Below are 17,755 nucleotides of genomic sequence, written 5' to 3'. Positions count from 1 at the left end.
GATCTTGTACAAGCAAAAATGCTGTTTTCTTTTTTTTTTTTTTTTCTCAACTTAACCACTTCAGCTCCCAGAAGGTTTTACCCACTTCCTGACCAGGAAATTTATTGTGCTATGGCACTGCGTCGCTTTAACTGACAATTGCACAGTCCTGTGACGCTGTACCCAAATAAAATTGATGTCCTTTTTTTTTCCCCACAAATAGAGCTTTCTTTTTGGTGGTCTTTGATTACCTTTTGTGGTTTATTTTTTTTATTTTTTGCTCTATAAATGTAAAATTATCAACAATTTTGAAAAAAAAAACTATTTTTACTTTCTGGTATAATGTATATCCCAACAAAGAAATGTAAAAAAAACAAATTCTTCCTCAGTTTAGGCCGATATTTATTCTGCTACCTTTTTTTGGTAAAAAAAAAAAAATCCCAATAAGCGTATATTGATTGGTTTGCATTTCTGTTATAGCGTCTACAAAATAGGGGATAGAGTTAGAGACTTAAAACATTTTTTTTAAATTGTTTTAACTGGTAATGGGTTTTTTTGGACTGCGACATTGCAGCAGACAAAACTGACCCTAAGTGATATTTTTTTTGGACCAGTGACACCAATACAGTGATCGTTGCTTAAAAAAAAAAAAAAAAAAAAAAAAAAAAAAAAGCATTCATCCTTGTATAACTGACACTGTCAGGGAGGGGGTTAACTACAGGGACGATCAAGGGGTTAAATGTGTTCCCTGGTAGGTGTTTTCTAACTGGGGGAGTGGATTGACTGGAAGAAAAAAAAAGATTTTGAGTTCAGCTTAGCTGAAACAACCTCTCTCTTCCTCCCTGACAGAGCAGCGGTGTGCTTGGTTTACTTGGGCACACTGTTTCTCCGCCTCTCCTGTGAACGATCTGCGGGTTGAGGGGGCTGCTGGACCTGCTGATTGGCTCCCGCTATGTCCAATCACAGCGGGATTGGCGCTCCCCCTAGACAGTGTGCACAACATCAGCTATGTGATTTTTGCGCACCCTGCCGCAGTAAAAGTACGTGGGGTGGTCCAGAAACAGTTAAAGTAGAAGTCCACTCTAACACTAAAATCCCTGCATCTACAGACATCCACGATCTAACACTAACCTATCTAGCCCTTTAAAGAAGAAATCTGAATGCATACCTTTTTTGAAGTCGATCCCACGCTGAGCTGTCGGCCGTGGCTTCGCTGTGGAGGCGGGTGCAGAGGACACATCCGACAACAAAAGCCCCATAGTAACTTATGGGTGACATCACTCTCCATTCATTTCACAGCTGCTGTCGGCTGTGTCCTCCTACAGAGCTTCCGCCACTGGAGATCGGGACAGATCTGCTTAAAAAAAAAAGTGCGTATACTGATTTCTTCTTTACAGGGCTAATAAGGTGCGTGTTAGTTCGTGGATGTCTGTAGATGCAGAGATTTTAGTTTCAGGTTGGAATTAAGCCTTGTACATGCTATTGGATTTTTGGCAGGGAATTGTGTGATGTCAGACTGTTGGCCTAAAATCTGACCATTAGTACACTCCATCAGACAACTGTTGGATGGCAGGCTAGTAAAATTTGTCAGATTTTTTTCCTATCGTCTGTACACAAGTCCGTCACACAAGTTGAAAGTACAAACAGGCATGCTCAGAATTAATGCTCACCAAACACGACATTAGCAGAAGGTGCCCAAAGGGTGGCGCTCAAGAGCTGAAATTCCTCGTAGTATGTCACTGTGTTGGCCGACAATTGTGTACCGTTTGTATGCGAAACAAGTTCCTGCCACACGCCCTTCGGACAAAAGTCTGACACTTTGCCAACAAACTGATCCTGTGTACAAGGCTTTACACTTTAATCCTTGTTCCCTTTTTTATATACATTTTGATATGCCAATACATGTAATTGTATGCATTTCATTTTTAAACAAAGCTGCACTGCATTTGGGGAGAAACATGGAACATAGAGACAAGAAGGTAAAACACATGTGTGCCTATATAATTAAAACACTTATTGTTTGAGGTCAGCCAATAGAAAAAAAATGTTCTGTTGAACCAGGTAAAAAGGAATAATGTTATTGCTTACCTTGTGAAGGTAACTTTGCTTACCTTATCTTCCATTGAGGGACACAGGAAGTCTAAACATTGGGTTATACTGTGGATTACAGGAGGTTGGAATCTTGCATAGTCCCACTTGTAAGCCAACATACTAGCCTTTTTATCTTCATGAAATTCTTCCTTTTACTTTTAGTCAAGGTCCTTGGTACACTTGATATATTTTTTCCTCCTCGACTTCATTAAATTCCCACATCACTGTCTGCCAGTCTTGCAGCCTGGGGGGGGGTTATTCCTTTCTATCCATTTGGGCTTTATGTTATGAGAGCTCTCATACATAGCTGTCTGATCAGGAAACCTCCTTCCTCCTCATGGACTTTTTCTCGAAATTAAGGATTAGAATGCTAAACGTGAGCCTTTTGCTGTTGGTTGGCTGATCTTTCTTTTCTTTTTTTTGCCAACTCAGTGAAACCAATAATATCGATAGGACCCAAATCAGCTTAACGCTCAGTATCCCTTCTCATACCTTCACATCATTGTGGCAGTTTACTTACTTTTTTTTTTTTTTTCAAGATTGTTTTGGATTATTTTCCATTCAAGATTCACTATAAAACTAGAACCAAAACCTAATCCCTCCCTTTCCAAGATCTGTTTACGCTAGATCTAACCCCCCCCCCCCCCCCCACTCCCTACTCTGTGGACCACCCCCTTCAAACTGCCACTCTACCTTATATGTACCTATTTGTACCAGTGTGAGGTTTATCTCTTTAACCCTTCTGATATAAGCCACTTCTTCTTCTTAAATTCTTGCCAGCTCTTCCATTTCTCAACCATGTATTTATTGCTCCTCTCGTCCAGACTATCTCTCAGACTTTCCATTTTATAAGTCTTTTCCACCATATCCACCCATTCCCACATTGAAGGCGCCTCTAACTCCTGACATTTTTTTGGGATTCATTTTTTCCCCGCGTTTAGCAGGTGTGGGATCAACGACTCCCTATATTGTTTGGCTCCGCCGTTTATCCCATGAAATAACACTACCCAGGGGTCAGCGCTCACAGTATTATTTGTAATCTCTTTGATATACAGTAAGATTTGGTTCCAATACTTTTTTTTTTATCTTCGGACAATCCCACCACAGATGTGCCATTGTACCCATTTTCTTACATCCCCGCCAACATTCCCTGGAGCTATCAGGCTGAAATTTACTATTCTTTTCTGGGGTATAATACCATCTCGTCAGACATTTATAACTCATCTCTGCTGTCTTAATATCTACGGCAGAATTAGGGACTAAATTAAAGATTTTTCCTAGTTTTACCTTATCTATTTGTGTCCCAAATTCCCTCTCCCATTTTTTGACGAACGGAGGCACCCCCACCTCCCCCCCTCCAATAACAGTCTATACCATCTCGAGACATTCTTCCTTGAAGTCCTAGATGTACATAGCTGTTCCAAAGGGGTCAACTCTTCCGCCGTTCGACTCCTCGGCGGCAATTTTTTTTTACAAAGAGGGAGAGCTGCGTGTATCGCCATTCGTCAATCAACATCATCTCTTTTTTTTTTTTGTGCCAACTCGTGAAATGGTGCTATAACACCTTTTCTAACTACATCTTTTAGTTGTGCCTCCTCCTTCACCCAATTCCCTCCAATCTCTTGACAACCTGGTAAAAAGTATTTATTATCTTTTCCCTAATCGTCTTTCAGGACAGCCACTATGAGAGGACAGCCACTATGAGAGATAGACTCCTCCTCTTCCTCTGGAAACACTGCGCCAGCCCATAAATTCTTACTTCCCCTGCCGGACCTCATTTTTAGTGTTTCCTCCGGCGGGGAGACACTGTGCAAGGAACCAGGCCGATCAGTCGGGGAGGCTGTGGCCGTTTTGTCGTTAAAAAAGAACCCGGTTGAAAGAAGCAGGGGCTTCGTTTGGAGAAAGCTGGGTTCAAACCGTTCGAAACCAAGCGGGCCGAACGGTTTACTTACCTCACCAGGTACTGCCACCCCTTCCTAGTCGAGCGCGGCTTCAGGTCGTGGGGGACTCCTATCGCGTCTACAGGGATGCAGTTGGCAAGCCGTTCGAAAGATTACCCTGTACAAGGGTACAGTCCGCCCCTTTTTTTCTTTGAACCGAGCGGGCCGAACGACGGGCGACGTCGTATCCGGCGGAAGCGAAGGCTTGACCTCGAATACGATCGACTTCCGGTTCCGGGTCGTGGAGCTGATAGGAGGGCCGGGTAAAAGCTGGAGAGGAGTTCGGAACGCGCACAGGCAGCGTGGAACTCTGTAGTAAGCAGCCACCTGCAGTCATGTCGGAAGCTGAGGCTCAAACAACAGACTCTATCTCCAGCATTCCTAAGGTAAGAGCACCCTGGGGAGGGGTACTCTCTATCTAGGATCCCCCCACCCCAATGTATGGTTCTATCATGGGGGGGGGGGGCAGACCCCCTGGGTGGTCAGGGGGGAGGGGAGGCTCAGATTCCTTCTTTTAAAAAAAGGGTCTAGTGCACTCCCAGGGTTGTATCCCGAGCTTTGTATTGACTTTGTCTTTTTTCAGTTTTTAGGTCTACGCATAGCTCTAAAAAGAAGTGTGCCTCCTGTAGGGACATTTTAGGGGAATCTTGGACCAAAGTGTTGTGCAAAGGCTGTATTGACTCCCTCGTTAGGGAAAGGGAATCTGAACAGGAGTCAGGACTAGCAGCTTCAGTCAAAGAGCTCTCGTCCACCTTCTCTTCTTTTAGGTCCCTTTTTGAAAAATTTCAGCTTCCCACGGGTCCATCTCCACAGGATACAACCCCACCTCTAGCACAGAGTTCTGCTCCGGTCCGACCTGCTAGTACAGGGGGGACAGAGGTTGCAGGCCCTTCAGGGACAGGTAGGGAACTTCCAGACAGTTCCTCTTCCGATTCCCAGGAGGGTTCAGAGGGGGAGGACCAGGATGGGGGGTCCAGGAAAGCCTCCAGATATAAATTATCCCTTGATGAGGTAGAGGACCTCTTAAAGGCAATTTATACAACCCTCGGCATCCAGACGGATAAGAAGCCCCTAACCCTGCATGACCAAATGTATTCAGGTTTGGGGGAACCAAAAAGAAGGGTGTTTCCAGTGCACGAAGTTTTAATGGAAACAGTTAAAAAGGAGTGGCAGGATCCGGAGAGAAAGCCCTTTTTATCTAGATCCCTCAAAAGAAGGTTCCCATTTTCAGAGGACTCGGCATGCCTTTGGAATAAAAATCCCAAGTTGGATGCCGCTTTCTCTCAGGTCTCCAGACACACAGATTTGGCGTTTGAAGACATGGGGGCCTTGGCAGATGTCATGGACAAAAGGATTGACTCTCTGCTTAAAAAAAACGTGGGACTCGGCTATCGCCAATCTAAAGCCTGAAATGGCAGTTACAGTTGTGGCTCGCAATTTAGAGCACTGGCTCTCACAGATCCAACAACATATTGAGGCAGGCACAGATAAGGAAACCATTCTGTCATCCTTCCCTACTATGCTGCGAGGGATCGCTTACATAGCAGATGCCTCTGCTGAGTCCGTCCGCATGTCGGGCAGAACGGCGGCTCTAGCCAATTTGGCCAGAAGGGCCCTCTGGTTAAAAACATGGCCAGGGGATAATGCCTCCAAGATAAAACTATGTGGGATACCCCTGACGGGGGACCTCCTTTTTGGCCCAGGGCTAGAGACTGTTCTAGACCGGACAGCGGACAGGAAAAAATCCTTTCCTCTTAAACGAAAAACCCCCGTACAAACTAAAAAGGGGTTTCGTCCGCAAGGGCGTAGGGAAACCCCTAAACCAGAGGGGAAAAAGAAAACCTGGCCCCAAAAAGGCAGGGGCAGAGGAGGGGCGATTTTTCGCCCTCCTGTCCAGCCCCGTAAAACCCAGTGACATTCCAGCTACAGTGGGAGGAAGACTGGGGGCCTTTCTACCACAGTGGGAGACAATATCCCCCAATCAATTTATTTTAGGGGTAATAAGAAGGGGGTACCTCTTGGAATTCTTAAGACCACCCCCTCAAAGGCTTATTGTCACGCATCTACCCAGGTGCATGGTAAAGGCCGAGGCCTTGCTAGAAGCTCTGAGGGCATTGGAGAATCAGGATGTTATTCTCAGGGTCCCAAAAGCAGAAGAGGGAAGGGGGTTTTATTCTCACATCTTCGTAGTGAAAAAACCCTCAGGAAAGTTCAGATTGATTCTGAACTTAAAGCCCCTGAACGCCTCAGTGACATACAAAAGATTCCGCATGGAGTCGATCTTTTCAGTAAAGGCTCTTCTGCCCCGCAACTGTTTCATGGTATCTCTGGACCTAAGGGACGCGTATTTACACATCCCTATAGCGGAGGCCTCGCAGAAGTTTCTACGCCTTGCCATAGATTTAGGGGGAGAAACAGTACATTTTCAGTTTCAGGCCCTGCCATTCGGGCTATCCTCTGCACCCCGCATTTTTACCAAGGTCCTGGCAGAAGCCATGGCCTTTCTTCGGCTCCAAGGGATATGTATAATAGCCTACCTGGACGACCTGCTTTTATTTACAGCATCCCCAACACAGTTGGTCAAGGATCTCGATCTAACCAAAGGGGTCCTTACAGACCTGGGGTGGCTTCTGAACTTGGAAAAGTCCAGCCTGATCCCCTCACAACAGATCTCCTATCTAGGTTTCCTGTTGGACTCAACACTGTTGAGAGTTTTTCTACCAAGAGAAAAGGTACAAAAGCTGGACAGAGCGGTGGCCTCTCTTCAGAGCAACCAGCTGGTTTCCATAAGGGTTCTGATGTCAGTATTGGGTCTCCTTACATCTACCCTCCCAGCAGTGCAGTGGGCAGGGCTACATTTTTGTCCCCTACAGACCTTCATCCTAGGGGTGTGGGACCACAGTCAGGAGGCTCTAGACACCCTAGTACATATTCCACACCAGGTAAAGAGATCCCTCTGGTGGTGGAGGAAAGTGACGAATCTGGCGCAAGGGCATCTGTGGCTCATCCCGGTTTCTCGGGTAGTGACCACAGATGCAAGTGGAAAAGGTTGGGGGGCACATTTGGGTTCCCTTCTAGCCCAGGGCACTTGGGAGGACGACGAGTTGACTCGATCGTCCAACTGGAAAGAATTAAGGGCAGTGGGACTAGCCCTCAGATTCTTCAAAAAAGAGCTCTGGGGTCACCACATTCAGGTGCGGTCGGACAACTCTTCCGTAGTGGCCTATTTAAACAAGCAGGGTGGCACGAGAAGTGGAGCCATGTTGTCTTTAGCGACAGAGATTCTGAGCTGGGCCGAAACCTACACCCTTTCGCTCTCAGCAGTTTTCCTGAGGGGAGAGAAAAACGTGGCAGCAGACTTTCTCAGCTGAAAGGCTGAGGGAGGGCGATTGGGTTCTCAACCAGGAGGTTTTCAATCTCATAATAAAGAGATGGGGGTCTCTAGAGGTGGACCTTTTCGCGTCCAGAAACAATTCAAAAACCCCCTGTTTTTTCTCCCTAAAAAGGGGAGAGGGAGCCTTAGGTGTGGACGCCTTGAACCAGAATTGGCACTTCAGAACTTGCTATGCCTTCCCACCTCCAGCGTTGTTGCCAGCAGTTCTGAGGAAGTTTCAAATGGAAAACACATCTCTGATTCTGGTGGCTCCACATTGGCCCAAGAGAGCATGGTTCTCAATGCTAAAGCAGTTGGCGGTAGAACCTCCCCTACTCTTGCCCCCCTCGGGACGATCTCCTCTCTCAGGGGCCAGTCCTCTGCCCACGAGTACGCCAGTGGAAGTTAGCGGCCTGGCTACTGAGAAAGGTTTATTAAAATCTAAAGGATTTTCAGAGAGACTAGTTTCTACCCTCCTGGACAGTAGGAAGAAGGAAACTCGCCAGATCTATGAAAAGGTCTGGTTACGTTTCAACAAGTGGTGCGCAGAGAGCTCTTTCCCAGTACGGAGCTCCTCCGCAGTTTTGGAATTTTTACAATGTGGGGCAGATAAAGGCTTATCCATTAGTACCCTTAGGGGTCAAGTATCAGCCCTCAGTGTTTATTTGGAAGATCATTTGGCTGCCAACCCATGGGTAGTCAGGTTCTTTAGGGCCCTGTCCAGACAGAGACCGGTCCAGGGTCTGTCCTTTCCCAGATGGGATTTATCTTTAGTTTTACAGAGTTTAACTGGACCCCCCTTTGAGCCTTTAAAGGAGTGTTTTCTGAGAGAACTTACTCTGAAGACAGTGTTTCTGGTAGCAGTAACAACTGCCAGGAGGGTCAGTGAGATGGAGGCCTTATCAGTCAGGGCTCCCTTTTGCGTTATTTTTCCGGACCGGATAGTTTTAAAGACCGATCCGGCCTTTTTGCCGAAAGTGGCATCCAGCTTTCATATGGAAATAATGTCATCTTTAATTAATTTATTCGCCCTAACCACGATAGTGGTCTATAGCTACATTTCTTACATTCTGCCTGAATCTCATCCAGTAATGGGATGTAATTAATCTGATACATTTTCTTCTCGGTTTTCGCCAGCTTTATTCCCAAATATTTAAGATCATTCCGCCATGGGAAACTCCATTTCCGCTGCATAATTTGAGCCTCCTTTTTATTGATGTTAATATTCAGTATCTCGGATTTAAGCCGGTTTATTTTATAATTGGATACATCCCCATACTGTTCCAACAGGCTTATTAAATTTGGCAAGGACGTCTTAGGGTTATTTATATAAAATAATATATCATCCGCGAATGCGGAGTATTTATATTCTTCTTTCTCCACTTTTACCCCTGCTATTTCTGTGTTATCCCGAATTGCAGCCAGAAGAGGTTCCAATGTTAGCACAAACAGCAGGGGTGACAGCCGACACCCCTGCCTTGTACCCCTCTCCATTTCAAAATGCGCTGACTCCTGACCATTAACTTTTATGCATGTCTTTGGATGGTTGTATAGCACCCTCACCTTCTGAATCATTCTCGGTCCTATCCCCATCCTTTCTATTTTCTGGAACATGAACTGTCTTTTCGATTTTGTCTTTCCAAAATTTCCATTCAGACATTTTTTTTTTTGGTACTTGACGAGGTAAAAACATTTTTTTTTGATGTGCAGATAGTCTCCACATCCCTTAGACCTCTCAGTGGCTGTTGCCCACTCTTCAGCTGTTTTGGTTGTCCTAACTGTTTGCAATTCCAAAATTCCTGTGTCCTTTTAAAGGACTACATTTTTTGTCCCTACTGTAATGATCTGTTTCTTGATGTTCATTGAGGGACACAGAAAAACTCCCCGTACTCAACCAAGATGATCTGATATAGCTTTGGGATTAATTGGTGCAACAGCTGGGACCCCTGAAAATCAAACTTTACATCGTATTGTGGCAACTGTCACATGATCAGGGACCGTGCATAATATCCATTAAGTTGACTGCTCTAATGTGTTTCAGCCAGAACAAACATCCCATCACAATTATCATTTTATAGACTCCACCTTCTAAAAACCTGAATAAAGCGCAGATGAGCCATCAAAGATAATCTGTTAAAAAATACGACAATGCATAACAAAGCAGACTTCATAAAATTCTACAAAAAGCACAACTTTCATGATATCTGATATCCCAGTGGTCAACCTATGGATCCACCAGGCCTCGCATTCCAAAAGGTACCTGTGGGAATCTCCTCCTGTAATTTGATTGACTTTCTCTATGCTATGGAATTGAAAATCTGATAGAATTTCCTTGTTTTACATTATAGTTACTGATATCACAATAGTGCTCACCAATACGCATCCTTAACAGATGGTACAACCTGCATATTGTAATGAGTGCATTGTGCACCTAATAATATGCACCACATTTCGAGTGCTGGAATTAATGAAATTGCTTGATAGGGAAGCTTTCTCCAGTAGCATAAGACCTTGTTTCTTTTTTTCTTAAGTTCTTTGTCCATGATTTTTGTCTATATTTTTCTACTGCTTGCTAACAAAATTGGGAAATTCTAGGTCAGTGATGGCGAACCTTGGCACCCCAGATGTTTTGGAACTGCATTTCCCATGATGCTCAGGCACTCTGCAGTGTAGTTAAGCAGCATGGGAAATGTAGTTCCAAAACATCTGGGGTGCCAATGTTTGCTATCACTGTTCTAGTTAGTGGAAGAATTTTAAAGGAGCCTGGTTCAATGATGTTTGTATGTACTAATGTCCCAAGCACCTGTAAGGTGGCAGTATAACCTGATCGTTTCAGATTTCCTGTGTCCTTATTTTTTAGTGTTTTTCACAGCTTATTTTATAGGGATTGATGGTGAGAGCAATGAAGTTCTCAGTACAGGGTATGTGTTTTGCTATGTGATGGGGTGGCAGTGGTATTGCCGGGCACCCGGGGTATGTACTTGCATTTCCTGCAGGGCACCGTGATCACCAATACTGTAGCGCTGGGATCTCTCCTCACCAGCTGCCTTTTAGAAAAGAACAGTTATCGCCAGAGCTGAGGGACGCTTTCTCTAGGTTCCTACTCGGCTCTAATGTGTTTTATGACAGAAAAGGAGGCGGGGCCTGGGAAGATGAACATCTGCTGCTGTATCTGAATTCTGTGTGTGGGAACAATATGATTTATATTGGGAAGAGGATGTTTGCAGGCAAAAGCATTTGAATTGGGAGAGATAGGAGAGGATTTGTGCTGAGTGGGGGGATTTTGAGTGGTAAACTAAGATTATTTGTGATAGAAGGGTATATGTGTGTGGGGGTAGAGAGGATTTGTAAACAATAATGGAGGGCATTGGATATGTCGCGCATAAACAGAAATTTATTCAGAAAATACATCTAAAAATGCTGTATACTGCACACTTGGCTGGTAGAATGGAGCAGCCGTCTAGATGGACTGGAGAGTAGCCACAATAGCACATGGCAGGAGCGTCCGGAGCTCTAACATAAAAAAATCTGTATCAATATGTAGAGAGCTGTCCTCCTATAAATCATAAGATTTTGATTCAGAAGGTTCATTGAGAAAGATGTAGCTGACAATAGTGTCCCCAGACATTTCCTTACACATCACAAACAAATCCACGGAAGGATTAAAAGTTTGGGTTATAGAGTATTTCTCCCTGCGATTCCCAGGCTGAGAGATTTCAAAGACTATGTTGTAGGGAAGCCTACTGAATTTTCACCTTAAATACTTGAGCGTCTGGGGGGGTTAAATTAGGAATTGGATATCAAAACCATTTTATGATTTATTGGGGACAACTCTCCACGTATTGATATATATCAGTATTTTTTTTTATTCTTTACATAATATATTTTATATTTTTTACTATTATTTTTTATGTAGGCGTGAGTGTTTTGGACATATGTATGTATGCATGTATATGCGCACGTGTGTGTATGTTTTCTACATGCATGCGCTCCCTTTTTTCAGGAGGTCATAGTTGGTAGGCATGTTGGAATGCTTGGCATGCATTTTCTGCATCACTATGCCTTTAGTATACATCTATCATCGGTCCTGAACATACTAGTTCTCTTCCTCTCTAGGTTTACATTTAGTATTGTGATATATATTCTTTTGTAACTATAATGCATATTTGATGATCATGTGTTTCAAGACACTTTTAATAAGTTTTATTAGCCTTTCCTCGATTATATTACTGTTATTAGTATGTTATATTGCTTTTTTGTTTGGTCTTTGGACTGGAGAGTGATTGTGTATTTGTTTTTAGCTGCTTCATATTGTGATGCAGGCCTGGACTGGCCATAGGACACACCGGGCACTTGCTTGTGGGGCCAAGGCAGCTGACCTGCTCCTTGAGACCCAGCTGCTCACCCAGCCTCTCAGCGGCCAGCTGGCTGCCATTTCAGTTCAGCCGGGGGGGCAGAGACTACAGGTCACGTTACCTGTGATCATAAAGAGGGAGAGAATTTACACGAGACACGGCCGCCGGACAGGAGGGAAAGTGAGCTGCGGCTCCCCATGCGTGCACCTGGATAGGCAAAGCAGCTTCATACAAAGTAGAAGAATCCATCTCTTTATTTTTCTCCTACAGCCTCTGAATGCCTGCTTCTCATTCTTTCTCTCCCGTGGGCATTCAGAGGATGTAGGAGAAAAATAAAGACATGGATTCTTCTAATGTGTATGCAGTTGCTTCTAATATCCTGCTTCTTTCTACTGCCCTCTAGTGCTCTCAAGTTCCCTCCCAGTGATCTCCTGCCCCCCCTGTACTCTCTGGCCCCCCAGTGCTCTCCAGCCCCCTGTACTTTCCAGCCCCCCGGTGCTCTCCAGTTCCCTGTACTCTTTGGCCCCCCCAGTGCTCTCCAGCCCCCAGTTGTCTCCGGTCCCCCTGTGCTCTCCAGCCTTTCCCAGTGCTCTCAGGCCCCCCTGTGCTTGTCGGCTACCCCTCACTCTCCGGCCCCCCAGTGCTTTCCAGTTCCTCCCAGTGCTCACCGGCCGTTCCTGTACTCTCCAGCCCCCCAGTGCACCCCAACCAATCCCAGTGAGCTCCAACTCCCCCCTGTGCTCTCCAGCCCCCCCCCCAGAGCTCTCCAGCCCCTCCCTGTGCTCTTTGGCCCCCTGTACTCTCTGCCCCCAGTGCTCTCCAGCCCCCTGTACCCTCCCCCAGTGCTCTCCAACCCGCTGTACTCTCCAGCCCCCCAGTGTCTCCAGCCCCCTGTACTCTCAGGCCCCCCTGTGCTTATAAGCCCCTGTACTCTCTGCCCTCCCCCCCAGTGCTCTCAGGCTCCCTGTACTCATTGGCCACCCCGTGCTCTCCAGCCCACCCCAGTGCTCTTCAGCTTCCCCATGCTCTCTAGCCCCCCGTGTTCTCAGGCCCCCCTGTGCTCTCCAGCCCCTCTCAGTGCTCTCAGGCCCCCCTGTGCTCATCGCCCCCCCCCCCCCCAGTGCTCTCCAGCCCTCCTGTGCTCTTCGTCTCCTGTGTTCTCTGCCCCTGCTTGTGCTCTCCAGCCCCCCATGATCCCCGCCCCCTAAGTTCTCTCCGACCCCCCCAGTGCTCTCCATCCTCTCTGTGCTCTCTGCCCCTGGTGTTCTCTGCCTCTGCTATTGCTCTCCAGCCCCCCGTGGTCTCCAACCACCCCCAGTGCTCTCCAGCCCCCCCTGTGCTGTTCGGCTCCCCCTAGTGCTCTCCACCCCCCTGTGCTTTTCCCCCGTGCTCTCCACCCTAGTGCCCTCTGGCCCCCTTAGTATTCTCTGCACTCCCCGTGTTCTCCACCCCCCTACATTCTACCGCCCCCATGCTCTCCATGTCTCCTGGTAAATATCTCATGGGCTGCTCAAGTGCCTGGGCCTATATCTTAATCATACATCATGGGACACAGAGCCATAGTAATTACTATGTGGGTTAAAGGCCACCTTCAGGTGATGGACACTGGCACACCCTAAGACCGGAAGTTCACTCCCTATATAACCCCTCCCTCTACTGGGAGTACCTCAGTTTTTTTGCCAGTGTCTAAGGTGTTGGTCACGAGAAAAGATGTGCTGTACTGAGCTTCACTGGAGCAATCCTTGCTGGGGCTAGCTATGCAGCCGGATCCATTCAAACGGTGTTTTTAGGCCAAATTGAATGGTACTCAGGCCTCGTGGCAGACGAAACAAGGTTTAGCCCGTAACACTTCTCTTTTTAGAGAGCGGGACCCCGAGATCTAGTGCTTTTGGTTTTTTCAGCCATACGTTTTTTTCTGGCGGGGTGCTATTACGGGTCCAGGAGTGGGATCCCCTGATAAAAAGGGGGACCCAGTTCTTGAAGGTTTTTTAAACGGCGCCCACTGTGAGAGGTGAAGATTGGGTCTGTTGGTTTTACCACAGAATTTCCTGCGGTGGGAAAGGTAAGTGGCGCAGTCTAAAGAATTTTAAAGTTTCTTATGAATTGTCTCCTTTAAAAAGTCAATGTTGTCATGCCTAAAAGTCACCACTGGCGGCTGTATAGAGCACCTTGTCATGCTTTCTCAGATCATGCTGTGTCAGCAGACGCTGACAGACCTTTCTCCGGCTAGCAATCACAGGACTCCGGTAAGATGTTTGTTTTAAAAAGAGGAGGGCATGGTGGAAACACGGAGTGGGCATAGTTTAGCGCAGCGTTGGCGTGCAGCAATGTCCAGAGCAGGGGTGTTTTTAAAAGGCTCAATTTTTTGCTGACTGCAGCTGTCGGGGAGACACAAAAGCTAAAAAGAGGCATGTAAGTGGTGACACAGGTATTCCTTTGGCACATTTACTAAAAGCATCAGGCTGAGCATTAAATAGCAGCGGAAGTTGCTAGACTATTTGCTCAAGCAGTGGATGTGGTTTCTTCTGGTAGTCCCTCTGCATTTGTGCATAGGTTATAGTCAGAAGGGGGGTCAAATGCAGGGGGATCAGCTTCACAATCTGAAAGATTGATGGTGCAATTCTTACTGAAATTGTCCACGCCACATTTTTTGCTACTCTTCATTGAGTCGGTTGATATTAACACTTTTTCCTATGGAAGAAAACTTCACTAAGAAGTGGGAGATACCAGCAATTGTCGCTACTATATACTCTGTGAATGAAAGTTTGACCTGTCTGATAGACAATGCTCAAATGCTTAGGGATTCAATGGACAAAAAGTTGGAAATGCCTATTAAAAACAAAACAAAAAAAACACTTTTTTTCTGATGTCTCAACCTGCGTTAGCAGCAATTGGTGTATGTCAGTCCTTGAGAGACCAGTCTGAACAGATGCTCAAGGTTATTCCTGATCAGCAGGCCCAGGATTTATCCGAGTTACCAGTGGCATTATGTTTGGCAATAGAGGCCATGAGAGATTCTATTCTTCAAGCCTCACGCCTTATGCTTGGCTGGTGCATAAGCATAGAATCTTATGGTTGAAAAATTGGTCAGCCGAAGCTTCATGCAAAGCTCCTGGCTAGTTTTCCTTTTCACGGTGAACGGCTGTATAGGGATGATTTGGATAAATACATCCAACATTTTTTTCATTTGGAAGAGGAGTAAACATATTTAATTTAAACAAGCTCCTTCTCCAGTGCCAGGAGCATCTGCGGCCCCTGCCGTCAAGTTCAAGAAGGAAACTGAAGCCTCCTTATAAGGGGGCACCTCGCTCGCTCGAGTGAGGGGAAGATTTCCACAGTTCTCAAGAGTCTGCCAGGAAGAGTGTCGGAGCCTACGGCCACATTACCCTGAAAGTGCCCGATTTTGTCTGATCTCAGAAGCTAAGCAGGTTCGGACCTGGTCTGTACCTGGAGGGGAGACCACCTAGGAATGCCAGGTGCCATAGGCTGCAGATGAGTGACTTCCTCAATAACTTTAGGGTACAAACTTGAGTTCAGAAGGTCCCCGTCTCCTAGTTTTCACAGACTCCAGAGGAAAAGAAGTCTCTCTTTCAAGCATTGGAACATCTTTTGTCTCAAAATATTTATCTTAGGGGTTCCTATGCGAGAGCAGGGATTGGGGTTTTATGTAAACCTTTTCATGGTACCAGAACCAAATGAGTATGTCAGACCCATTCTAGATCTCAAAGATCTAAACCAGTTTCCGAATATCTGCTCTTTCTGCATGGAGTCAATCCGATCAGTGGTCTCCGTCCTACAAGGTGGAGAACTTCTAGTGTCAAAAGACATCAGGCATGCATACCTCCCATGTACCCATATTTCCCACTCACCAGAAATATCTACGTTTTGAGTCTATCTACTGCACCTCAAGTATTTACAAGGGTCTGGCCCCTCATGTACCCAGATTAAAGCCCCAAGGTATAATGATTATAGCTTACCTGGACGATCTGCTCTTGATAGACCAGTCGGTAGCCCGCTTAGACCAAAGTATTATCTACAGTCAACTACCTGGAATACCAAGGTTGGATTCTCAACCTAGAAGAAATCCTCCTTAAAAAGCTATCAAGGAGATTGGAATACTTGGGTCTGATTATTGATACAGCCCAGAAAACTGATTCAGTTGGTCAAAGCAAAGAAGAATCCTTCTATTTGACTTTGCATGAGGTTTTTGGGAAAGATGGTGGCTTCATTTGAGGCCGTTCCTTATGCTCAGTCTCATTTGAGGCTGCTGCAAAACAGTATTTTATCGGCTTGGAACAAGTAGGTCCAAGCTCTAGATTTTCCAATGTGTCTGTCTCCAGGGTGCAGTGGAGCCTCAGTTGGTGGTTGACAACACCAAACACCAACTGTGTTTTGCCCGATATAAATTCTGACAATTATTAACAACAACAAAACGTGATTTGTACAGTTGAATACAATATGAACATATATATGAAGAAAAAAGTCCTTTCGTGGAAAGCCAAATGCAATCCCCCTTAGTGCAAAATAGAGAAATTAAAATGTCCTTCAATCCATAGGATTATTGTGTATAAACACCCTGGTGCCGACACCGCCACCCAAAACAGATGTAGGCTTACCGACTCCTATTGACCCAAGCAAGCATATGCTCCAAAGGTCAAATGCGATTTGATGTCATGCAATCTGAAGGGCGCGCTGGCCGGAAAGCATTAAAACTTGAAACTCAACGCTGAAAATCACCTCTCAAGCCAAGTTGAACACGAAGCCAGTAATCACAGAACAGGTCACGCTCCCCAAAAAGAACCATGCAGGACAAAAGAATGGGGCCAAATAGCGTAATTCCATAAAACAAACTACTTTATTAAAAGTTATCAAACTTAAATTTATGTAGTTGATTAAGCGCCTCTCACATAAAAGATGGCAGCAGTGGAGTCCTCCCTAGGGAGGACTCCACTGCTGCCATCTTTTATGTGAGAAGCGCTTAATCAACTACATAAACGCTATTTGGCCCCATTCTTTTGTCCTGCATGGTTCTTTTTGTGGAGCGTGACCTGTTCTGTGATTACTGGCTTCGTGTTCAACTTGGCTTGAGAAGTGATTTTCAGCGTTGAGTTTCAAGTTTTAATGCTTTCCGGCCTGCGCGCCCTATGGAAATAATCCTATGGATTGAAGGACATTTTAATTTCTCTATTTTGCACTAAGGGGGATTGCATTTGGCTTTCCATGAGAGGACTTTTTTCTTCATATATATGTTTATATTGTATTCAACTGTACAAATCACGTTTTGTTGTTGTTAATAATTTTCAGAATTTATATCGGGCAAAACACATAGGTCATATTTGTGATATTTTGCACTTATTTGTTTTTTATTTTACTGCAACACTTTTTCTTACATTCATAGACGTTTTCCCCGGAAGAGTGAAATTAGTCCATCTGTTCAAGCTGTTTGTTAGTTGGTAAGCTTCCGTATGTTGGAACTGCCGGCTTTCGGAAGACGGCCTCAGAATGAGGCTTGGAACACAGCATTTAGTTGGCTCAGGGGGATGTCGTCATCAGTGAAGGACGCGTTTCGTGAGCATTTGTGCAGTATACAGCGTTTTTATATGTATTTTTTTTTTTTACTTGTACAAGGTGTACAAAATAAAATTAAAACTATTGATTGATTCCAATTTCCTGGCAAGCTTGTCCTTGGTTTACATGTTATGATCTAACCTAGGTAGGCAACATACTGTGTCCTAATAAAATATTACAGAAACTGTAGATTTGTTTTATATTTTCACGCTGACCTAACATAGTGCTGGAGAAATTTTGTATTCTCTGTCTCTGTATAGACTATTCCCCCTTTCCAAAATACACCATCCTGATTTGTTATAAAAGTATCAAGCATCTATTATTTTGTATGGTGTATAGAGAAGATACACATGTAAGCCTTTCAACTAACTTGATAGTCTGGTTCTCCCATGTCACATTTTTAAGGAAGGTACATTTTGCTTGTGGTTTAATCATACCATTCTGCTTCT

The 17,755-nt window shown here is 45.2% G+C and overlaps 1 pseudogene; it reads left to right on the top strand.

Moving 5' to 3' along the window:
• The first annotated feature begins 15,107 nt into the window (after positions 1–15,107).
• Positions 15,108–15,226, top strand: LOC143925901 (5S ribosomal RNA; annotated as a pseudogene).
• Positions 15,227–17,755: the final 2,529 nt, after the last annotated feature.

Source organism: Lithobates pipiens, unplaced genomic scaffold, assembly GCF_037356315.1.
Source record: "Lithobates pipiens isolate NorthernLeopardFrog02 unplaced genomic scaffold, aLitPip1_a1.2 Scaffold_22, whole genome shotgun sequence".
Classification (NCBI taxonomy): domain Eukaryota; kingdom Metazoa; phylum Chordata; class Amphibia; order Anura; family Ranidae; genus Lithobates; species Lithobates pipiens.
The sequence above is the reverse complement of the archived record's forward strand: the minus strand, read 5'-3'. Positions and strand labels throughout refer to the sequence as shown.